The sequence below is a fragment of the Giraffa tippelskirchi genome, chromosome 4 (assembly GCF_054371585.1).
Source record: "Giraffa tippelskirchi isolate mGirTip1 chromosome 4, T2T-mGirTip1v1.2.pri, whole genome shotgun sequence".
NCBI classification, from domain to species: Eukaryota; Metazoa; Chordata; class Mammalia; order Artiodactyla; family Giraffidae; genus Giraffa; species Giraffa tippelskirchi.
Genome location: NC_137278.1, coordinates 185995399 through 186020594, shown reverse-complemented (window position 1 = coordinate 186020594; position 25196 = coordinate 185995399). Strand labels below are relative to the sequence as shown.

Below are 25196 nucleotides of genomic sequence, written 5' to 3'. Positions count from 1 at the left end.
ACCACAGTTCAAAAGCACAAATTCTTCGGCACTCAGCTTACTTTATAGTCCAACTCTCACATCCATACATAACCACTGGAAAAACCACAGCCTTGACTAGATGGACCTTTGTTGGCAAAGTAATGTCTCTGCTTTTTAATGTGCTGTCTAGGTTGGTCATAACTTTCCTTCCAAGGAGTAAGTGTCTTTTAATTTCACATCTGCAGTGATTTTGGGGCCCAAAAAAATAAAGTCAGCCACTGTTTCCACTGTGTCCCCATCAAGTTGCCATGAACTGATGGGACCAGATGCCATAATCTTAGTTTTCTGAACGTTGAGCTTTAAGCCAACTTTTTCACTCTCCTCTTTCACTTTCATCAAGAGGCTCTTCAGTTCTTCTTCGCTTTTTGCCATAATGGTGGTGTCATCTGCATATCTAAGGTTATTGATATTTCTCCCAGCAATCTTGATTCCAGCTTGTGGTTCCTCCAGCCCAGCATTTCACATGATGTACTCTGCATATAAGTTAAATAAGCAGGGTGACAATCTACAGCCTTGACGTACTCCTTTTCCTATTTGGAACCAGTCTGTTGTTCCATGTCCAGTTCTAACTGTTGCTTCCTGACCTGCATACAGGTTTCTCAAGAGGCAGGTCAGGTGGTCTGGTATTCCCATCTCTTTCAGAATTTTCCACAGTTTATTGTGATTCAAACAGTCAAAGGTTTTGGCATAGTCAATAAAGCAGAAATAGATGATTTTCTGGAACTCTCTTCCTTTTTCGATGATCCAGCAGATATTGCAATTTGATCTCTGGCTCCTCTGCCTTTTCTAAAACCAGCTTGAACATCTGGAAGCTCATGGTTCATGTATTGCTGAAGCCTGGCTTGGAGAATTTTGAGCATTACTTTACTAGTGTGTGAGATGAGTGCAATTGTGTGGTAGTTTGAGCATTCTTTGGCATTGCCTTTCTTAGGGATTGGAATGAAAACTAACCTTTTCCAGTCCTGTGGCCACTGCTGAGTTTTCCAAATTTGCTGGCATCTTGAGTGCAGCACTTTCACAGCATCATCTTTCAGGATTTGAAATAGCTCAACTGGAATTCCATCACCTCCAATAGCTTTGTTCATAGTGATACTTCCTAAGGCCCACTTGACTTCATATGCCAGGATGTTTGGCTCTAGGTGAGTGATCATACCCGCGTGATTATCTGGGTCATGAAAATCTTTTCTGTACAGTTCTTCTGTGTATTCTTGCCACCTCTTCTTAATATCTTCTGCTTCTGTTAGGTCCATACCATTTCTGTCCTTTATTGAGCCCATCTTTGCATGAAATGTTCCCTTGGGAGCTCTAATTTTCTTGAAGACATCTCTAGTCTTTCCATTCTGTTGTTTTCCTCTATTTCTTTGCATTGATTGCTGAGGAAGGCTTTCTTATCTCTCCTTGGTATTCTTTGGAACTCTGCATTCAAATGGGTATATCTTTCCTTTTCTTCTTTGCTTTTTGCTTCTCTTCTTTTCACAGCTATCTGTAAGGCCTCCTCAGACAGCCATTTTGCTTTTTTGCATTTTTTTTTCTTCAGGATGGTCTTGATCCCTGTCTCCTGTACAGTGTCATGAACCTCCATCCATAGTTTATCAGGCACTCTATATATCAGATCTAGTCCCTTAAATCTATTTCTCACTTCCACTGTATAATCGTAAGGGATTTGATTTAGGTCATACCTGAATGGTCTAGTGGTTTTCCCTACTTTCTTCAATTTAGGTCTGAATTTGGCAATAAGGAGTTCATGATCTGAGCCACAGTCCGCTCCCAGTCTTGTTTTTACTGACTGTGTAGTTTCTCCATCTTTGGCTGCAAAGAATATAATCAATTTGATTTCAGTATTGACCATCTGGTGATGTCCATGTGTAGAGTCTTCTCTTGTGTTGTTGGAAGAGGGTGTTTGCTATGATCTGTGAGTTCTCTTGGCAAAACTCTATTAGCCCTTGCCCTGCTTCATTCTGTACTCCAAGGCCAAACTTCCCTGTTACTCCAGGTGTTTCTTGACTCCCTACTTTTGCATTCAGCCCCCTATAATGAAAAGGATATATTTTTTTGGGTGTTAGTTCTAGAAGGTCTTGTAGGTCTTCACAGAACTGTTCAACTTCAGCTTCTTCGACATTACTGGTTGGGGCACAGACTTGGATTACTGTGATATTGAATGGTTTGCCTTGGAAACGAACAGAGATCATTCTGTCGTTTATGAGACTGCACCCAAATACTGCATTTCAGACTCTTTTGTTGACTATAATGGCTACTCCATTTCTTCTCAGGGATTCTTGCCCACAGTACTAGATATAATGGTCATCTGAGTTAAATTCACCCATTCCAGTCCATTTTAGTTCACTGATTCCTAAAACATCAACGTTCACTCTTGCCATCTCCTATTTGACCACCTCCAATTTGCCTTGATTCATTCTAGGTTCCTATGCAATATTGCTCTTTATAGTATTGGACCTTGCTTCCATCACCAGTCACATCCACAACTGCATGTCGTTTTTGCTTTGGCTCTGTCTCTTCATTCTTTCTGGAGTTATGTCTACACTGATCTCCAGTAGCATATTGGGCACCTACCGACCTGGGGAGTTCATCTTTCAGTGTCCTAACTTTTTGCCTTTTCATACTGTTCATGGGGTTCTCAAGGCAAGAATACTGAAGTGGAGATGACAAAATGTGGTCCACTGGAGAAGCGAATGGCAAGCCATTTCAGTATTCTTGCCTTGAGAACCCCATGAACAGTATGAAAATGCGAAACAGTAGGACACTGAAAAGTTATTTAACAATATTTAATAGTAGCTTCCCTTATCTTGAGTGTAGAGGAAGTTTTATCTTTAACTCCTTCCAAAAGATAAGAAGAAATATTTGTATGCTATCTTTCATTTGCAGTATAGAAAAATACATTAGCAGAGTCTAAGTGGTCACATTCTGCTACATATGTGTAAACAAAACACACCACAACATTAATAGGTTTTATTTCTTAGTATTAAATTTCTCTGTTTTCCTAATCTTCTGAAAGATACTACATGTACATATCACAAGAAAATGCAACTGTGTGTATCATTTTAGAGTCCACAGATTGTGGACTCTACATTTTTTCAAATGATCTGTCTATATTAGAAGCAAGGAACTAACAGGTCCTTGCTAACTTCAATTTCAATGTATTTCCCAATGACAGTGTTTCAAATTTAAAACATGTTCACTCAAGTAAATATAACTCAAACTCTGTGAATTAGAACACTACTTACCCATTATAACTATAACAAAACTTGACATTCCTTATTTATGTGTTCGGTTCATATATAAAATCAATGTACAATCTTACCAAGTACTGAATCTATTCACAATTTTTTAAATTACTAATCTGGCAGCCAAAAAACAATTCCAGCTTCAGTTAAATTTATAGGTGGACTGTAATACATGACAAAAATAAACCAATCTACAAAGCATAAAAAACAAAAACAGACTCACAGAGGTAGAACACAGACTTGTGGTTGCTGGGGGAGTAGGGAGGGACAGATTGGGAATTTGGGGTTAGCAGAGGTAACCTTTTACACACAGAATGGATAGACAACAAGGTCCTTCCGTATAGCACAGGGAACTGTATTCAATATCCTGTAATAAACCATATAGGAAAACAATACGAAAAAGAATATATATATTTATATATGTATGTATAGGGCTTTCCAGGTGGCACTAGCAGTAAAGAACCTGCCTGCCAATGCAGGAGACCTAAGAGACACAGGTTCAATCTTTGGATTGGGAAAATCCCTTGGAGGAGGGCATGGTAACCCACTCCAGTATTCTTGCTTGGGAAATCCCACGGACAAAAGAGTCTGGTGTTCTACAGTCCATAGCATTGCAAAGAGTTGGACATGACTGAAGTGACTTAGCACATATATGTACAAATGACTCAGTCTGCTGTGCAGCAGAAATTAACACAATATTGTAAATCAACTATACTTCAATAAAAGATTTAAAAACTGAAAAATTAAAAAATTTAAAGATAAATTCAATGGTATGAGAGCTGATTCTGGCCAAGAATGAAACATCTATTGTAGAACAAGATTATGCACCGGAAATTTGCTCTCTTATGAAATTTCTCATAAAATAGCTAAAGATCATCTTGTAGGAGAAGAACAATAAAATATCTACTATCCTGCAAGACAGCCAAAGGAATCTATCTGAGCTGTTGCCTTTACTCCTCAAGAACATTCCAGAATACAGCTGTGAGGCACAGGATGAGCTCCTATGAAATCTCATCCATTTACATCACAGACATAAGGAAAGGACTAGAAAAGAATGAGTAAACCTGAAAACTTTTCACTATAGTCTGGATGAAGTTCCTTCCTTAGTGCTGCCTGAAACCACTTAACAAAGAAAGTATATAAGGAGATAAAAATTCAAAATATTATGTCCAGTACTATAAAATAGAATTAAATTTAGCACAAGTTAAATTACCATAGCTCACCATAACTAAGAGAAATTATTTGAACAACAAAAACAAAGAGTCATTTCTGGAATAAACTGCTAGACACATGTCAAGTATTAGGTTGAACTACAAAAAATTCCCCATATTTGGCCATTTTTTCATCAAATGACAATTTCATATAATTTCACCTAGTATTTTCTCTTATATTTGCATAACTACAAAACACTCAGAAAGGTAATATTTGGTCATTATTCTGATTTGGAAAACTACATGCAAAAAAAAACTACATGCAATACTTTATAATCTCATCTGCATAAAGTATGGTAAGCTAGCCAGGGGAAGAAGGACTCAACAGAAGTTGATATTCAACTTTCAACTAATGTTCAGATGAAAGTGAAAAGAAAGTGAAAGTGTTAGTCACTCAGTCATGTCTGACACTTTGCGATTCCATGGACTAAAGCCCACCAGGCTTCTCTGTCCATGGTATTCTCCAGGCAAGAATATTGGAGTGGGTAGCCATTTCCTTCTCCAGGGGATCTTCCTGACCAGTGATCAAATCCTGGTCTCTTTCATTGCAGGTGGATCCTTTACTGGCTGAGCCACCAAGGAAGGCCAGCGTTCAGATGAACACGGTCAAAGACTTACCTGGTTCACATAGTGCAATCTTTCCGAAAACCTGAGTTAAAAATGAGTGTTCTTTTCCCCCAAACCACCTGTATTAACTACTTCAGTTGTCCTCAACTTGGTGCAGAGCACCATATTAGACAGTAATAGGAGCAGAAATCTCTCTCTTTGAGAAATTCTCTAGTAGTATTGTCTTCACAACAATTTTTATGTTAGCATACTAGTTGTTGAGATTGTGGTGCAAAGATGTTTGAGGTGGGAAGTCAGGTGGAGGAAGGGGAGACACGAGATAAGCCAGACCCCTGACACACATCTCTTTGCTTGGTCTCCCATTAACCGCTGACACACACCACCAAGACCACCTACCCAGCTCCACTCCCAGAATCTCTCCCTAACTTTAGAACGTGGGTTCATGTTCCTATATGGCAGAAACCAACACAATATTGTAAAGCTATTATCCTCCAATTAAATAAATAAATTTAAATTTAAAAAGAAAAAGAAGATGGTTTCATCTCAGTCTGAAATTTTTATAGGAGAAAGACAATATGGATCCTTGAACACAGAAGGTCTGTTAGCAGTATTTTAAAGGGTTTATCATGTATTTCTTCCTTCTGAAAATATTCTCTTGGAAACTTTGACATCAACTCATTTAGTTTTTCTTCAACTTCTCTGGCTCTTTTCAACTTCTCAGAGCAGCTTCTCCTCTCTATCCAACCTCTGAGTGTTGACGCTCCTTGGGGTTTAGTCATGTGGTTTCTCATTTTCACTTTCTCCCTGATATCTTCCATTCCTGCAGCATTAAATAATTATAGATGTGATGATAATTCCCAAATTTATATCTCTAGCCAAATCTCTTTTCTGAGATCAGATTCACATACCCAACTGCCTTCTTAGCATTTCTACTTAGATCTGTCTCCCTTCCAAGGAAAAATCAAAAGCTAAATTCTTCATTTTTGTCCCCCAAATTCATCTTTATTCTATACCTGTCATCGCAGTAAACTTCAACCTTACCAGTTGCCGAAATCAAAAACCTAGAAATCATTCAACTTTCATTCCTAAAATTACCACAACCATCACTACGTTCTATCAATTCAACACATGTGTATTTGTGTATATGTGTGTGTCTCCAATTTTAGCTACCTCTTTCATGGCATTTTTTGGCCATGCCACCATCATCTCTCATCTGTACTATAATGGTAGTACCATCTTACCAAACTGCTCTTCACAAGGTTAAGAGAGAGTAAACCCTTAAAAGTACAGACCAGATCAAGCCAATACCAAGGGTAGAATCTTTTGACAGATTTTACAATATAATCCAAGACTTTGCAGGATTTTGTTTGGGTCTCTCTCCTTGTCTGCCTTATCTTGGGCCTCTCTTCCCCATTTTGGCCCATTCCTAGCTCACTGGGGATCTGATCTGTCCCATCACCTTCAGTTTTCCCCATGCTATTCTGCTTAAATGCTATTCTTAGGCTTCTCCTTAAATGTCACTTTCCAAAGAGGATTTTTCCTGAGGCTCCAAACTAAGTTAGGTTCCTCCTAACACACTTCCTTATAGCAAACTACATTTTTCCTTTAAAAGACTTACACAATTTTATTTCTACTTGCGTGTATTTAATGTCTTCCTCTATCACTAGTCCACAAATGCCTTGGGGCAGACGTCTATTTTATTCACCAATACACTCAGGGTCTAGCAGAGGACCTAACACGTAACTATTTTTTTATAAATGTTTGGAACATCTGAATCAGCTCTTGATATTAATAATTTATTTTCCATCACAATAGCTACATTAGAAAACAGAAATATCAAACTTCTTGTTCTTGCCTGAAATTGCATCAATTCAGTCTGATGTCATAGTTTACATTTGCTGATTGTAAGGTCTGTTTGGACCTTAGAAATAATTATTTTTAAGGGAAAAGAATATGTTTTTATCATCACGATTAATTCATTATCATAAACACAATTTGAGAAATAAAGATCCTTCAAATGTCCATAAGGAAAATAATTTTTAAAAAGTGAGAGTCTTGGCAATATATTTTTAAATTGAGAACTGACTGCCAGTTCAAGATGGCAGATTGAACACATCATATATTTATCATCTCTTCCTGCAAAGATCTAATTGAAATGATAGTTTATACCAAAAAGAGAGCAAATTCATAGCAGCTCTAAGAGTGTGACATTAATGGATTTGAATGATTTCTGAAAAATAGAAAGCAGGTGGAATTATGTAGATGGAAAAGAAGGAGCTGGGGCAGACAGACTGTGGCCCAGAATATACAGAGGAAACAAAACAAAACGAAAAGAACAGAGGATATGTATACATACAGCTGATTCACTTGGTTGTACAGCAGAATCCAACAACATTGTAAAGCAGGTATACTCCAATAATAAAATTAAAAAAAAAAAAACACGGAGAAGATATTCTTTCCAGGTCGGCTCCAGAGAAGCCCCAAAGCTTGAATTAGAGTGGGAAGGGGGCAGAAGTCAGGTAATCAAAGTACAGGATCTAGAACAGCTGTACCAGCAGCCCATCCTCCACCACCCACCACCACTCCCACATGTGCAAAGTGACTGGTGGCAGCAATATTTTGCCATAGACTAAAATCAAAGAAACAGTCTCTAAACAAATTGCACAATATGCCTGCAAAGGGCAGGGTTCCTAGTGTGGATGAGATACCACAGAATGAGGTGCTTCTTATTTAATCGTCCAGGAGAGGGGCCAGCTTGGCTATATACTTCCTTCTTTGGCTATATACACACACTCCAGCTGTATGTACCCACGTACTGTATGCACACAGCCATCCATCCAATGTAAGAGAAGAGTCATGTAGGAAGAACCGCCCTACAGAACACACCAGCTAGCTAGATTCATTCATCGAATGCTGTAGTTAGTTCTTATCCCATCCAAGCACAAATGATATAGCATTATGCTGGGTACTGTATAAACATTTCTGAAATGGGATAAACAAATTAATGAAAGATAAAATAAATCCCTCAAAGAGACTGTTGCCTAGCAATGGGCTTACAAGCATCATTCTCCTAAAACTTCCGTTTGCAGTTGACATTACCTGATCACTCCCAAAGTTTCAGAAATGTAACTTTCTCTGTCCTGCTAACTTTATTCTCTAGTCATGCTTCCTCTTTATTTACATCAACTATGGACATTCCTCCAAAGCATACGGTTATTTTCTCTCTCCCCCACTCCCTCTCCCTATTCACTCTTCTATCAATTTGTTCTCATTCTTTCATTTACCTGAGCTGCTCTCTAATGCCTCATCTTCTGGTTATTTCACTCAGATGTCCCTTGTTCACTTGAAAACCATCACCTTCGATCTGTGAGACACTGACGTCTCAGAGCGATGCCACCTTCTTAGAGTCATTTAGATGAGACTTTGACACATTTCTAATTAATTTCTCTCCTTCATTTTCTACAGCTAGCCATCTTTCAGGTCTGTCAATATACCATGGAAGTATTATATGATTTAAACTTGGCCTAATTCCACAGAAATATTTGAAGTGGCATATAGAAAGAAAGCACGTAAAATAGTTGATCATAAATTTAAAAAATCAGAACTATAGAAAGTATAAATTAGAATACAAATACAATATCAGAGAAATGAAGCATAGATATGTAGATTATAAAGGCATTTACAAGTGTTCTAATTCAGTAAAAAGTTAGTTTTCAACAATTTGATGAAGAAATATTATCCATTCATCGTTTCTCAATGTCCAAAAATGAATATTGCTTTTGTAAGCTATTGGGGTGTGGAAAAAGCTTGACAAATAGCAACCCTCTCTCTTACCCAGGTTTTCTATTAACTGAAAAATTAAAAGAAAGGAATACGCAGTGAAATAACAAGATTACCACTGATAAAGCTGCAGTTTGAGAATACAACTTGCATCTGCAGACGAATGGGCTTACACTCTTACACACTGAACGAAGGATTAGGTCAACTCCCTCTTGCCAGTCCCTGCCCATGGCCCCCTGGAGACAGCACCGCCCCCCCCCCCCATCGCTTTACCACGCAGCTTTCGGAAGAGCAGAGGGCAGTCGAGGGCACACTCTGTGGACAGACTCACTACCAAAAAAGAACAGAGAGAAGGGATGAGCTACCCTTACCCAGTTCTTCCAAAATCACCCATTAGTTCACACCTCCCCAAAGGAGGAGCAAATGAAGGGCAAAGACATTCAGAGTTTGCAGCTTCCTCCATGTGGAATTGAGAACATTGGAGAAAAGTTTCTTGTTCCCCAAAATCAGGGTCCCTGAGGGACGTGGCAGACAAGACATTTGACAACTTCCCTGCAGTGAATACAGTACAAAAACAAGCAAGAAAAAAATATATATATATACAGCATCTTCTAAGACTGATTTGTATATGGTATGTCTTACTGGAAACTGATGGTGACACAAAAAACCCAGTTCACTGAAAGCCATTCTGACAGAGGCCTCAACAACCAAAAAAGCAGAGCATAAAGATTTTCAAAAAGAAAGCTTCAACAGGAGCACCTCTGAAAAATACAACCTTATTTAATAGTTTATTTTTTCTGGTGATAACAAGAATTAACTACTCACCTTAGAAAACTATCTTCCAATCCACCTTCCCCACCATTATATACCCTCTCTCTACTAATTAATCCTTTCTATCACACTGCATCATTGCTCCATCAACACAAAATACTTGCGTACAATACTTGTATTGTCTCCATCTGGAAAGTTCTTTTCTAAACCTTCTAATCTTAACCATCTTTCAAAGAGATTGTGAGATTGCCTTCTTCATGAAGCATTCCCTAGTGATCCCAGATCACACTGATTTTTGTCTTTTTACTTTTTAGAGCACTTAGGGTCGGCATCAAAATCCTGCTGATATATTTGTGTTGGCGCCAGTCACTCTTGTTTGGCATGTATTATCATGTCTACTTAACCAGACTCTGCACATGTTCGTGCAAAGCCACTTCGGTCATGTCCAACTCTGTGTGACTCTATGGACTATAGCCCACCAGGCTCCTTTGTCCATGGGATTCTCCAGGCAAGAATACTGGACTGGATTGCCACACCCTCCTCCAGGAGATCTTCCCAACCCAGGGAATGAACCCGCGTCTCTTGTATCTCCTGCACTGGTGGGTGGGTTCTTTACCACTACCGCCACCTGGGAAGCCCTAACCAGACTGTAAACTCTTTAAAAGATAGATAATTTGAACTCTTGAACTTTTCTGTACTAGCTACCTCTACCACAGAGCTGAGTATATACTAGGTGATTAACAAACACTCACTGAATGACAAATCAGTCAAACTGAGCACATATTGGAAAGCATGTACAAAACAGGTTTACAACTCAGCTCTTTCAATGTCCAAACTGAATATAATCTTTAAAAATACTCAATTGAGACTATAAGAGAATCCAGACTTTTCAGTCAGTTTACATATTATAACATGTCGTTCCTGATTCCTCGTACAAAATGATACATAAGCCCAAGAATGGAGAGATTACATACAACAAGATGGCAGTAGCTGAGTGCTTAAGTATATGAGTTTGGGTTGTATTTGATTCCTAACTCTTTTCAGTTGTATGACCTTCCTTTTAATTTTGAAATTTTTTATTTCGATACTTTCTTTAAATTTGAAAGAAAAGTACGATGAGCAGCACAGTTAATAGCCTGCCATACTATTACTGTATAGAAAGAGGGATACAGATACATGCACACAGACACCCACTGCCCTGCGGCCAAACCATCTGAAAAGAGGCTGCAGACCTCATGACACTTTGGCACATAAACTATGTAATCTTGAGCAACTTACTTCAACCTCCATAAGCTCTGGTTCCTCCATAAGTGAAACCTGGAAAAGGAGTGATAATTAGACACTCTTAATAGAGTTACTGAGGGGTTTACATCTTTAAATACCTGGCACATGGCTGTTATCATTGTCATTAACTCCATAAAATCTGTACATTTCCTATTACAGTCCAGTACTTGCCACATTTGGAACTGTCCATTTAACTGCCTTGTCCACTGGACCCTTAGACCCCATGAAGGTAGAACCTAGCTTTGTATCCACAGCAAGCAGCATGTGGTCTGTTTTAGGGCCACAATTTAAAGACAACCCTACCTAAAAAGCCCATTGTCTGCTTGTGGAATACTTTGTTGGTGTTGCTGTTGTTGTTCAGTCACTAAGTCCTGTCTGACTCTTTGTGACCCTATGAACCGAAGCACATTAGGCTTCCCTGTCCTTCACTATCTATCGGAGTTTGCTCAAACTCTTGTCTATTGAGTCAGTGATTCCATTCAACGATCTCATCCTCTGTTGCCCCCTTTTCCTCTTGCCCTCAATCTTTCGCAGCATCAGGGTCTTTTCCAATGAGTCAGCAAATAATAATAATCCATTTCAATGATTATTAACAGTAATTTATGTTCATTACAGAAAATTTGTTTTAAAGAGACAAAAGAAAGTAAAATTCATGCATGATAATTCCACCACCCAGAAATAATCAGTTCACATTTTTTTACATTCTTTCCAACTTTATTAAAATGTAGGCTTTCTAATGCCACACATATGTTTATTAACTGGGTCTTACCGTGTCAAATTCACAAATGCAAATCACAAATCATTTTCCTTGCCCCTAATGTGTCATAAAATTTGCAGCTTACATGTTTCTTTGCAATTTGCCAAATTGTAAGCAAACAAAACATAGACAACCTGTGTCTTATTTGCCTTGGCATTCCTCAGGACCTTATAACAGGGTTGTTATACAACTGTTACTGTCAAATAAAAATCAGGCCCATTAAAATTTAAAAACCAATTGTACAATGATGATCAGCACTTTGGAAAGACTACTTCTGGCAAACTGTGCCATGATCCTTCCCATGAACTAAGACCTCAATATAGTTTGAGACTTTGTTTTTGGTGAAAGATAGACTTCTAGATCATGAGCCTTCTCTTTTGACACAAATGCATGATTTCATTGGGATTTTTACATAATGAAAAATAAAAGTCAGGTTTCTCAGAGTATAAGCTTATGCCACCCTGAAGCAAAGCACAGTAATTGTGGAATAAAATAGGAACGTCAATTTCGGTAGAAAAAAGTTTTTATTTTAAAGCCTTATGGAGATGATTCTTTTACAAGAACTGATGATACTGTAAATATTCAAATATAAAATACTTTAGTACTTCTACTGAAGTTTGAAGTCTGCCATTTGATGTGAGCTGGCTTGATTCCCGGAAAGAAGTCTATTGTGTATTCATTCAGTCAAGTGAGCCCTGGATCATCTCTGAAGACACTGCCCATTCACTCAAGTTGGCCTCAGAGCTAATCTATATTCTTGAACTTACCCAGTTTGTTGGGTGGCTCAATACCTTGGAAACATAGCTGGTTTTCTTTTTTTCATTTTCTTCTTTTTATAGATGTAACCCAAGCCTTTGTGTAATTCTCAGTTTTATCAAATAATCTTATCATCCTATTTCCAAATGTTCTCTTCCCCCTTGGTGTCATTTTATGTGCTCACCCAAACCACCACAAACTAGTTGTGAACAATCAGGCTGAGCATGTTAAAATTTTCTGTGAGGTGACTGATAATTCTTTCTACATCTACTTTCAATCCTATATGTGTGTGTTGTGTGTGTTAGTTGCTTAGTCGTGTCCGACTCTTTGCAACCCCATAGACCACAGCCCACTAGACCCCTCCATCCATGGGATTCTCCAGGCAAGAACATACCCAACCTATATACCCAATTTTTTTAGATAAATGAACTATCTGTTATATACCAAAGAATATAAGTAAGTTATAAAACAAAATAACAAAAACAAATATTGAATATTTACTTTTAAAACCTGACTATTTCAAATTTAACAGATAATATTACTGAAAATGTTAGGAACTTCCCTGGTGGTTTGGTGGCTAAGACGCTGCTATGCAGGGGGCTCAGGCTGGATCACTGGTCAGGGAACTAGATCCCTCATGCCACAAGCAACTAAAAAGAAAAGATTCCACATGCCACAACTAAGACCACATGCAGTCAAATATATAAACAAATTCAAATAAAAGATTTTTAAAAGCTTAATAAAACAGTGAGAGAGGTGATAGATAGATAGAGATGTCATCTATTTAACATATACTCATTCAAACACCTACAAATATGAATGACAAGGCAAAACATGCTCAGGTTGCATGTGAGGTGTGTATATATACGACATAGGATAGATTTCTACTTCCAACAATATGCCTGACTAGAAGATTCAAGGAAACATCCCTCTACTGAACAATTGAAGTTTGTGAACAAATAAATATATGAAAATTATTGCTAACCTCAAAGAACAGGAACACTTTCCAAAGACATGGTGATGGTGGTTTAGTTGCTAAGTTGTGTCCAACTCTTTTCAACCCCATGGACTGTAGCCTCCCAGGCTTCTCTATCCATGGGATTTCCCAAGCAAGAATACCGAAGTGGGTTACCATTTCCTTCTCCAAGGGATCTTCCAGATCCAGGGATCAAATCTGCGTCTCCTCCACTGGCAGGCAGGTTCTTTACCACTGAGCTACCAGGGAAGTCCTTCCTAAGGACATATTCTTTTTCTTAAGACATCACTCAGGCCAGACTGGTAGTAGACATCCAGGAGGAGCAGAGTTCCCAGAAGGCAGCTACTGTAGTAGCTACTGTCAGGAAGTTCAGCCTCAAGCCAGCCTTGGGCCAGGATGAGTTTCAGAACAAGGACCTGGATCTCACATGCAGAGCTTAGGTAGCTTCAGAACTGATGCTTCCTATCTGTGGTGCTGGAGAAGACTCTTGAGAGTCCCTTGGACAGTAAGATCAAACCAGTCAATCCTAAAGGAAATCAACCCTGAATATTCATCAGAAGGACTGATGCTTAAGCTGAAGGCCCAATACTTTGTCCACCTGATGCAAAGAGCCAACTCATTGGAAAAGATTCTGATGCTGGGAAAGCCTGAAGGTAGGAGGAGAAGGGAGCAGCAGAGGATCAGATTGTTGAATGGCACCACTGACTCAACGGACGTGAATTTGAGCAAACTCTGGGAGATGGAGAAGGACAGGGCAGCCTGGCATGCTGCAGTTCTTGGGGTCTCAAAGAGTCAGACATGACTGAGCAACTGAACAAAAATAGTCAGCAGGAAAAAAAAAATTCGCTACAAAGCAATTTCTCAAATTTTCAATTAAGGCATAAAGGATTAAACAACAAACTCACAATATTTGATGTGAAACATACTTGAAAGAAAGCCACCATTCAGAGAAAGGGTAAACAACAGGTCCAGGGGCTGTTGCTACAGGATACAGAAGAATGACATACAAAATGATTAATGAAATAGAGGATAAAATCAGAGATCGACTACCAGAACAAGATTACTAAGAACAACAGATACATTTGCATTAAAATGTACAGAAACATACACTGTTGAAGTCAAAAATCTCAATCAATGGGCTAAACTGAAAATAAAACACAGCTGAAAAGAGAATTAATGACTAATACACACACAGACACAGGCACGTACGCACACAAAGAAATTACCCAGAATGAAGCAGAGAAGACAGAAGGATGCAAAACATGCAGATATTAGACATATGGAAAACCAAATAATAAGGAATAACATAGTTCTAATTAAAATTACAGAAGAAGCGACTAGGAAATAAGAAAAAAATGTGACTGAGCTAGAAAACAATCTAGTGAAATGGGCCCTAAAAATAAAAGTCTTTGAAAAAAATGTGTTAATATTGATACACAGTCACATGCTTTAAAGCTTTAAGCATGCAATACTTCAGCTGAGAAACATTTTACATTTTTTCAGATATCATTTTCTATGATTCACAATGTTGAATATAAAAATTATCTAATAGAATTCTATTTTTTTAATTGGAGTATAGTTGCTTTACAATGTTTAGTTTCTGCTTTTCTAATAGAATTCTAGTATTTTTAGATTAAATAAAATTGGCATTCCTGAGGGCAGAAATCAGTTGTGTAAATTTGTGATTGATTTCAAATTCTCAGTCAAAATCTACAGGGGACCCCCATCAATAAAGGAAGAGGAGAGCAGATTGGTTATTGTGGTTATAGGAAAGAGAAAGGAAAATAAATGAAATTGAAGCATAATTAGCACTTTTTTATGCCTAGAAAGAAATCTGGTGAAACTCTGTCTCCTACTAAAATTTTAAATTACATATAGACCTGAAACTTGGGAGCATTTAACAAATCTGTAAATTATAATCTAACAGCAGAAAAATTCAGCACATGTTTATTTATTTTAAAGATCATACTTTATTAATCTAACCCTGTAAATATTTTAATCATGTAATTGTATTTATATTTAATATGCACAAGTACCACCAGAAGCATGTTTTATAGCCCAGTTCATCTTCCCCACCATCCTATGAAGTATGTGCTATTTTTGCTATATTTATAAATGAGGAGTGGTAAAGAATTCATCTGCCAATACAGGAGAACCAGGTTCGATCCCTGGGTTGGGAAGATTCCCTGGAGTAGGAAATGGCAACTCACTCCAGTATTCTAGCCTGGGAAATCCCATGGACAGAAGACCATGGCAGGCTACAATCCATGGGGGTTGCAAAAGAGTCAGACACAACTTAGCAACTAAACAACAAAACCGAGTGAGTTAAGTATCTTGCCAGAATCACAAAGTTAGCAAAAAGAACATTGTCTATTAACATTTTTGAGTAATGTGATTTTTTAAATGTGTCATTCTGAAAAATACTGTTCTTAAGTGAACATTCAAAGCTAATCCTGCAATGCTAATGGTAGACAAATCATAAGTAAATTTCTCGTCTCCAGATCATTTCTAAAACCTCCTCTTCATCAACTTTTTCCAAAACTCCCCATATAATAAAATTAGCCTGCCTTCCTTTGGCTACCTATGAAAGTGTAAGTGAAAGTGTTAGTCACTCAATCTTGTCCAACTCTTTGCGACCCCACAGGCTGTAGCCCACCAGGCTCCTTTGTCCATGAGATTCTCAGGGCAAAAATACTGGAGTGGGTAGCCATTTCCTCCCCGGGGGAATCTTGCCAACCCAGAGATCGAACCCGGGCTTCTGCATTGCGGGCAGATTCGTATTCCTCAGATCTCACTCTACTGAGGCCCTCCTGCAAGGGCAGAGCTAGAAAAGTTAGGCAGAAACAAAGAGGAAAGGCAGTTGCTACAGGATTCACTTAAACTCAAGTAGCCATCAATAACTGAGCCACCTCTTCTCAGCGGATAGGATATCCAACCCTATTGACTATGCATTTTTAGAAAATTCTGAGGAGTGATTAGGGTTCTATTGATGTGGAAGCAAATAAATTATGACTCTAAGACTCTCAGGCGAACGTGACTGATACTTTGAATGTGGTCTGCCATGTATCAGGCAATAGATTGCTATCTGAAATTGGGTAATAAATTGTCAAAAAGAGAGAGAGAGAGAGATGAGTTTACATTGAATTGTCAGGCATGTCACTGGCCAGAATAACCGGTTTCAATAAATGGGACTGGATGCAGCATCATCTCCATTCATTTTCATCTGGGTTTCAAAGGCTACAGCCCTACTAAATAATATTCTATCTCACTGCAAACACCAATGTTAATATGATCCTTTCCGTCTGCATGACCTGATCCAAGGACCATACAAAAAACACACCACTGAGTACTAAAAATAAATCCAGCATGAGGGAGAGTTCTTCCCTTTCATCTTCCACACTGGGGTATTATTACAATTTTAATGATCTGCCTAGGATTTTTCATACACTCTGTTTCTTTTGAAGGAAGGACAGGAAACCTATTGAAACACACCAATCTCCTTGAAAGATCTACAGTTACAGAGCAGTGGGAACAGATGCTTTGCTATAAAGAAAGAAAAAGAGTAAAGCGATCAGAAATGTATCACTTTGGTCTGTCATGATATACTGCTTTTCCTTTAGAGAGAACAGGTACTTGTGTTCTAATATTGTCTTTTCAGCTACTACATTATTCCTTTAAGGTATTCAGAGCATTAACAATCCACATCAAAAAAAATAATAATCTTCTCTCTAAATATTATTTCTGCTTTAGAACCTTCTAGTCAACCCAATGCAATCATTTGATTACATATTTGGTCAAGCTGCTTTCATTTCTTCCCAAAGGGAAATTTAACATTTTTTTTAAATGACTGAAATTTCATCTATACAACTGGGAAGTGTTATATGCTAGTAATAAAGAATCCACCTGCCAATGCAAGAGATGCAACAGACATGAGTTCAATCCCTGGGTCAGGAAGATCCCCTAGAGTAGGAAATGACATCCCATTCCAGTATTCTTGCCTGGAAAATCCTATGGGCAGAGGAGCCTGGTGGGCTACAGTCCATGGGGCCACAAAGAGTCAGACACAAGTGAGCAACTGTGCATACACAGTTAGAAATACTAGAAGTTGGGGTAGGAATAATGAAGGAAGTAATATTTGAGAAATTACTATACAACAGATGTTGCATAGTGGGTGTATTACTGTATGATGGTTACATTCCAATGTTATCACATTTAAATTTCTCAACAAACCCCAAATCTCAGCTAACCCTGTGTGGAAGGAAAACATTCCAAATATTAGGGTCAAATAAAGTAACGATTTTTTTTTTTTTTTTTTTACAATTCATCAATTACTCAAAGCCATGACACATTTTAGTTTGCTCAACATTTGGATTACGATTAAAAAAAAAAACTTCCTTTGCCCAGAGTTCCTAATTGTCCTGCCTTTCTTTCTTGTGATTGGTAAAACAAATCAAAATCTTATCAACAAAATGATACAATCTCTTGATAAAATCACTGCTGATGGTGATTGCAGCCATGAAATTAAAAGATGCTTACTCCTTGGAAGGAAGGTTATGACCAACCTAGATAGCATATTTAAAAGCAGAGATATTACTCTGCTAACAAAGGTCCGTCTAGTCAAGGCTGTGGTTTTTCCAGTAGTTATGTATGGATGTGAGAGTTGGACGGTGAAGAAAGCTGAGCACCGAAGAACTGATGCTTTTGAACTGTGGTGTTGCAGAAGACTCTTGAGAATCCCTTGGACTGCAAGGAGATCCAACCAGTCCATCCTAAAGGAGATCAGTCCTGGGTGTTCATTGGAAGGACTGATGTTGAAGCTGAAACTCCAATACTTTGGCCACCTGATGTGAAGAGCTGACTCATTAGAAAAGACCCTGATGCTGGGAAAGATTGAGGGCAGGAGGAGAAGGGGACGACAGAGGATGAGATGGTTGGATGGCATCACCAACTCAATGGACATGAGTTTAGGTGAACTCCGGGAGTTGGTGATGGACAGGGAAGCCTGGCGTGCTGCGGTTCATGGGGTTGCAAAGAGTCAGACACTACTGAGCAACTGAACTGAACTGAGAGTTCTAGAATAAAAATCTCTCCCTTCAGACTTAAAGTTATTGAACCGTTATCTTCCTGCATCTAGTGCTATTGATAAAAAGTCTGAGGCCAATGTAATTCCCTTTCTTTTGTAGGTAAGTAGCTTTTCCTCTGAACAATTTTCAGTCTTCATTTTATTCATCTGAATAAATTTAGTCTTCTGAAATTTATCAGGGATACACTTCACATAAGATGTTACAAAGTATTATTCAGTATGGAATTTCACAGGCCTTTCAATTTGATCACTTATATATTTCATCTATCCTGAGAAATACTTATTTTGTATTTCTTCCTTTTTTCCCTCAATTTTCTATTTTTAAAACTTTCATTAGATGTTTGTTGGAGTTCATGGGTAGATTCTTCATTTGTCTTAAATTGTTGCTAATCAAAACCCATATTTTTAATTACCAAAAACTCCCTTCTTTAACAGTTCCTTTCCTAAAGTAGGCTATTCTTAGTTTCAGAGTCTTATTGTCTCTGGAGAAGTAATCATATTAAAGGGGACTAAGAAGATTGGTAAGAAAGCTAAGGCTACTGTACAGATCCTTCATTGGAGACTTTTGCTGTGAATCTTGGTTGAAAACAACAATGGTAGCTAGAGACTACAATAGAGTCCAGAGAATTTGTTTTGTTTTGAATTTTTGGCTTCATAACTGGAGAGATGTATTTTTTTGAAAGCCAGCAGGAAGAATTAAGGGTCCTTGGAGAAGAGATTCTTTTCCCTACCGCACACATACCCAGGGCTGTTATGGCCACTGCACTCCAATAAGGTTGTAGCGATTAAAAGACCAAGTAACCTCCTTAATCACTGGTAAAGACCACTGCCACAACTCCTTTGAGGGTTATGTATTATGTCAGCATTCCTGAAGCTGCCCCAGGAATATCATGACTTCTCTCAATTCAGAAGCAAAAGAGTTATTTCTGGAACTCCAGAGGGACTCCAGAACTCTATTCTAGTGCTAAAAGAGAATTTCTTTTTGATTACTGAGTGCCTGTGCACATCGGCACCCCACATTTCCACTTTCTGCACACAGATTCTTTCCAAGGACTGCAGAAGCCTGACTTTGGCTGTACCATGCCCTCTCCCCAGCCCCAAGGAGTTCAAGCTTGGCACCACAAGAAAGGCACTTTGGCAGTGACCAGCATGCTGACCTGCCACCACTCACTATGGTTCTGACTTGCTCCAACTGGAGCAGACCTGACCCGCCCCCCCCCCAAAACGGGGTGGAAAGGAGGCTTCCTTGGTAGCAATACTGGCATCCTTTAGTTAAATGAAAAGTGCCCACCTTGGCCTCCAAGGTTATGACCAACTGCCACCAGCCAGGTGTTGCCGTTAGATGACTGTCATGGGGTCTACACCTCTATAGACTTTGGTTCTGAGAGCACGGGGGAGAGGAGGAGAGAGAAAAATGTAGGTAATGAGGCCATTTTGCACAAAATGGCTAGGTGCTTTGGTTCTGATGGCCTGGCCTAAATGGAAGGAGTCCAAGGGCAGTTTGGAAACACTTGGAATGCACGAAGGTTCCCCTTTTCAGCACCTCAGTTAAATTTCACCTTCATTTAGTGGTATCAGTTCAGTTCAGTTCAGTTCAGTTGCTCAGTCGTGTCCGACTCTTTGAGACCCCATGTACTGCAGCACGCCAGGCCTCCCTGTCCATCACCAACTCCTGGAGTTTATTCAAACTCATGTCCATTGAGTCAGTGATGCCATCTAACCATCTCATCCTCTGTCATCCCCTTCTCCTCCCGCCTTCAATCTTTCCTAGCATCAGGGTCTTTTCTAATGAGTCAGTTCTTTGCATCAGGTGGCCAAATTATTGGAGTTTCAGCTTCAGCATCAGTCCTTCTAATGAATATTCAGGACTGATCTCCTTTAGGATGGACTATTTGGATCTCCATGCAGTCCAAGGGACTCTCAAAAGTCTTCTCCAACACCACAGTTCAGAAGCATCAATTTTTTGGTGCTCAGCTTTCTTCATAGTCCAACTCTCACATCCATACATGACTACTGGAAAAACCCTAGCTTTGACTAGACGGACCTTTGTTGACAAAGTAATGTCTCTGCTTTTTAATAAGTTGTATAGGTTGGTCATAACTTTTCTTCCAAGGAGCAAGCATCTTTTAATTTCATGGCTGCAGTCACCATCTGCAGTGATTTTGGAGCCCCCAAAAATAATCTATCACTGTTTCCACTGTCTCCCCATCTATTTATTTAGTGGGGTAAGTCCATTAAAATGGACCAAATGCCCACTTGTCACAAGAGTTACAAGCATTAAAATTTTTTGAACAAACATGACAGCATGTCTGAAGCACATAACAATAATATTGAAAAGAAAAACCCAAACATATACATCCTGCATGATTTCGGTGATATAAAATTCTAAATCAGAAACAAACAGTGATGCAGAATTAAATGGTGAAACTCTATAGAAAGGTGAGTAAACAGTTATCAAGTCAGGTGAGAGGTGTCCTCGATGTGTGGAGAGGCATCTAGGGGTTTCTAAGGTGCTGATCATGTCCCATTTCTTGACCTCGGTAGTGGTTTCATGGGTATTTCCTGCAAATTCATTATTAAATGACACATTTATGTTTATGTACTTGCTGGAATGTATATCACATTAAATATTTTCTTTGAAAGAAAAAGATTTCACTAGAATTGGCTGGAAGCCAATCTCTGGTATAGAGTGATGTATGAAAAAGTATAAGACATGCCCTTCTATCCATTGACAAAGAACAGCCACTGAAGAAAGCAACCATGGCCATGTGCTGTCGCGTGGCTGGGAGCTACCTATGGTAGACACGACAGACATAAATAACCTCAACACATGGCAGCGGTGGTGGTGGTTTAGTCACTAAGTCATGCCCCAATTTTGCGACCCCGTGGACTGTAGCCAGGCTCCTCTGTCCATGGGATTTTCCAGGCAAGAATACTAGAATGGGTTGCTATGCCCTCCTTCAGGGGATCTTCCCAACCCAGGGATCAAACCCAGGTCTCCTGCATTGGCAGGCGGATTCTTTACTGACTGAGTCACCAGGAAAGCCCAGTCTCAACATACAGATGATATTAAATTGCAGAAATATCACTAGGAAGTGATGGGTCTTGTGTATTACCTCTGTTGTAAAAATAAATTATTTAATTTTAAGTTAATTTTTAATTATGTCCTTGTTTAACCACCAGTTCACAAAACTGAAAATGTAACACATTACTGGTAACCCAGTGCAAGCCCGCTTTAGCACACCACTGACTACAGCCCCCAACAGGGAACTTACTGAGGGCGAAAAGGAATGGAAGCAAACCAACGTCTGGGCTGGGAAACCAAGTCCATATAGGGCATGATTTATTTATTTATGCATTTAGAAACTACACGGCACTTACTACCCGCCAGGTGCTGGTCCTGGCTCTGTACAAATATACACTGTGACAGCTGTGACTTTGCCCAAACCAGAGGCATACACTGGAATTAACTAGTCAAGACCTTCAAAAAAGAATAGCGTCCCAAGCTCATCAAGAATTGGGTCAAGACACACACACTGTCCAAGGACAGAGGAAGTTTAGCATCATGGAGGGAAATTGCTGTGATTAAGCATGGTCGTTAATGAAGCATTTACAAAAGAGTTAATGAACGGCTCCAGTTGGACACAGGAAGAAAAGGAGTCAAGCGAAAGAAAGAGGAAGTAGCTAAGGAGAGTAGGGGAGGGGCGGTTAATTGTCTTTATGGAAGACTAAGAACAAGGAGACAATGAAATGTGAGGATCAAAGGATGGTGATGGACAAGCATTCCTATCTGGTTGCTTTGGAGCCCAGTGGATCTCCCTAAAGTCACAAGAAACTTCAGAGCTTCCAACACAACCTGAAAAGCAAGCATAAAGGTTAACACTGCCTCTAACTATAATTAAAAGTGTTATGTTCGGGACTTCCCTGATGGTCCCATGGCTAATAGTCTACACTCCCAATGCAGAGGAAGGCCAGGTTTCATCCCTGGTCAGGGAACTAGATCCCACATGCCACAACTAAGAGTTTGCATGCAGCAACTTAAAAAAAAAAAGCACTGTGTTCCTGGAAACACTTCATATCACAATGTGATGTAGAGAAAACACAAGTTTCATATAGAAAAGGATAAGTGAATGAATGATAAAGACAGTTGTCAGTTCTATTTAGCATAATCAATATAATATTAAAACTTTTAATTTACTGTATAATTTTAAATGATGTTATGAAAGTCTGTAACTGCCAGATACTAGAATCTAGAACTAGGTAATTATGACTGGTTATTTTTTTCCTTGCAGTTTTATTGAAATATAATTGACATACAGCACTGTATAAGTTTAAGATGAACAGCATAATGGCTTAACTTCCATATATCATGAAATGATAATCACAAGAAGTTTAGTGAACATTTATCACCCCATATAGATAAGAAGTAGATGCCAGCAATACTATGTAGGAAGCTTCAGGTGTTGAAAACTAATTGGACATAGGTGTCAAATGATAGGTGTTGGTCCAATTCTAGAAGCTACTGTCACATATTATACTGAGCTAAGCAGTAGTCTACTGGAATGTCACATTAATTTAAAACAAGGGGTTCACAAGAGGTTTTAGTTTTCTGTTTCGATTTGACATTCAATCACAGAGTTAACTAGAATTCTTAAATTTTTCCTTTTTTATATACAGTGGTTGACTAAACACTAAACACTAAACACTAAATCATATACTAGATTAGATCATATTGTATATTAAATCATATACTAAATCACCAATCAGTGTTTCTCAAGAGCCAATATTGAGTTTGAAATAATATAAAACACAAGAGAAGACCTAGCCTATGCCCTGGAGGTTTGTAATCTCAGCACGACAGACATCGGTAATGGTCTGACTAATCCAATTCAGGGATGACTGAGTTACCACCACAGCTTTGGTTTGCTCCAGGAACTCTTCCAATTATACGAAGAATCATGGGACCAAGAGAAAACTGGCATTTTGAAAAGATGGATGCTGAATACCTTCAGTACCACCCCACTCCCAGCCGTGCCTGGGGAAGAAGGGTTTTCTTACTGTATGGGAGGTGGCGGCCTCTGCTCTCCATGGTATGCGTGTCACTCGCATCTACAGTAGCACTAATGCAAATTGAAACAGAAGCTCAGATAGCTTCCTGTTACTCCGTTCTGAAATTAAAGCTCAAAATAGCAGAGAGCTTATTGTCTGGATAAGATCTAGGCTCAGAACAATGCCCCGACTGGAGACACAATAAAAGAGTGGAGTCTCTTATGAAGACCCTCAACACACCCGCTCCCCCCCTTCACCTGTCAGCGCTTACACCTGTCTGCAGCACAGACTAGAGACAGAAGTGCTGGAACCTGCTATCATAACATCAAAACCCACCCATAAAAAAGTCAATCTTACTTTTCTGAAACCTTGGAATAGTCACAGCCTCCATGCATCCCAGTTCTTTCATCTGTCAAAAACAGATCATAGAGATGTTTCCCCCCGTCTTTCCAACCCTATCATTCTATAATCCTTCGAGCTGACTTCACTTGGCTTCCTCCATCCCTCAGCATCCCACGCAGGTCTCCCTCTGAGTCCTACCACCCTTCTCTCCTTATTAAAATAATGACTGCAGATCTCCTAAGAGATGACTCCATCACTGATGCTCGGAAGCCTCTCTCCGTCTTGTCCACATTCCAGTATCAGGGGATGACTTCAAGTGGCATTGCTGCCTCTCCTCTTTCTCCTCTATCATGCTGAGAAGGCAAAGGGCCAGGGTCAAGACAGGGGCCTGTGTGTCTTGGAAATCACATTTGAATTTTTGAGGAATCAAGTAACAGCATAGTCACTCCTGCTGGCTCTTCTGTCCTGACACACAGCCAGGATAGGCACAGAATGGGACAGCAGAAGTGAGTTTTCAAGGGTGTCAGCTCTTAGGACAGTTCCTGCCTACCTGGGCACATCCCTGTGGCAGGGGTGGGTGGTGGGTAGGGTATAGAGACTTTGAGCTCTACTTTCATTGCATGGATTTCACTGTGTTAAAGTCATCAGACCTCTAGCCCCAAGGGAAGGGAAGCAATAATAAAATCAAATTACTTTTTTCTTTTAAGACAGAATCTGAAATTAGAGTGGAAATAATTTTGTGTGTACCTTCTTAATGAAGCACTGCTTCCTGCAGAGACTTTCTGAATTCAGAACTCTCTTACCTCCCTGCCATCTTTATCATATCAGCTCCCTGGCAGTTAACTTCTTTTTTTTTCCCTTTGGGAGGGGTAAAAACTAATGAATAAAACTACAGGTTACTATCTCAGGAGGCTACAAACAAACGATGGTAAAAAGAAAATCGATAATTGTTTAAAGCTGAAAATAATATCAACTGTGCTGGCTACAATACATTTTCCTGTTGCATTTCTCAGATCTGAAGGACTATTATAATTTTACAAACAGTTCTTCTCACTAGACCGACAGACTCCAACTCGTGAGCACGGCAGGCCTAAAGGACCTCATGAGGAAAGGATTATTCTTGGAAATATTCATTTCTGCACCAGGGCTTAAGGAAACATGCGGTGACATATGGATCGGCACTGAAATTTTAAACCTTTAATTGACTTTTTACGGGTCCATACACTTAATATTAAACACATGGATTTTCAACTGTTACAGTTTCAAACTAATTTTGCATTGTTTTGTTCAGTAACTTTGTCTTTTTGTTTCTAAATGTGTTTTTCGCTGATTTTATCATGCTGCTTTAGACCAAGCT

The 25196-nt window shown here is 39.1% G+C and overlaps 1 protein-coding gene across 10 annotated transcripts in view; it reads right to left on the bottom strand.

Annotated features, from left to right (window-relative positions):
* Positions 1-25196, bottom strand: part of PLCZ1 (phospholipase C zeta 1) — a 347938-nt gene that overhangs the window by 249057 nt on the left and 73685 nt on the right. For 8 of the 10 annotated variants that reach the window (XM_081592321.1, XM_081592293.1, XM_081592295.1 and 5 more), the window contains one exon: positions 10871-10909. The exons of the other annotated variants lie outside the window; for them this stretch is intronic. The gene's annotated coding sequence lies outside the window, so the exon portion shown is untranslated. The remainder of the gene's footprint in view (positions 1-10870; positions 10910-25196) is intronic. 10 annotated transcript variants of the gene reach the window in all.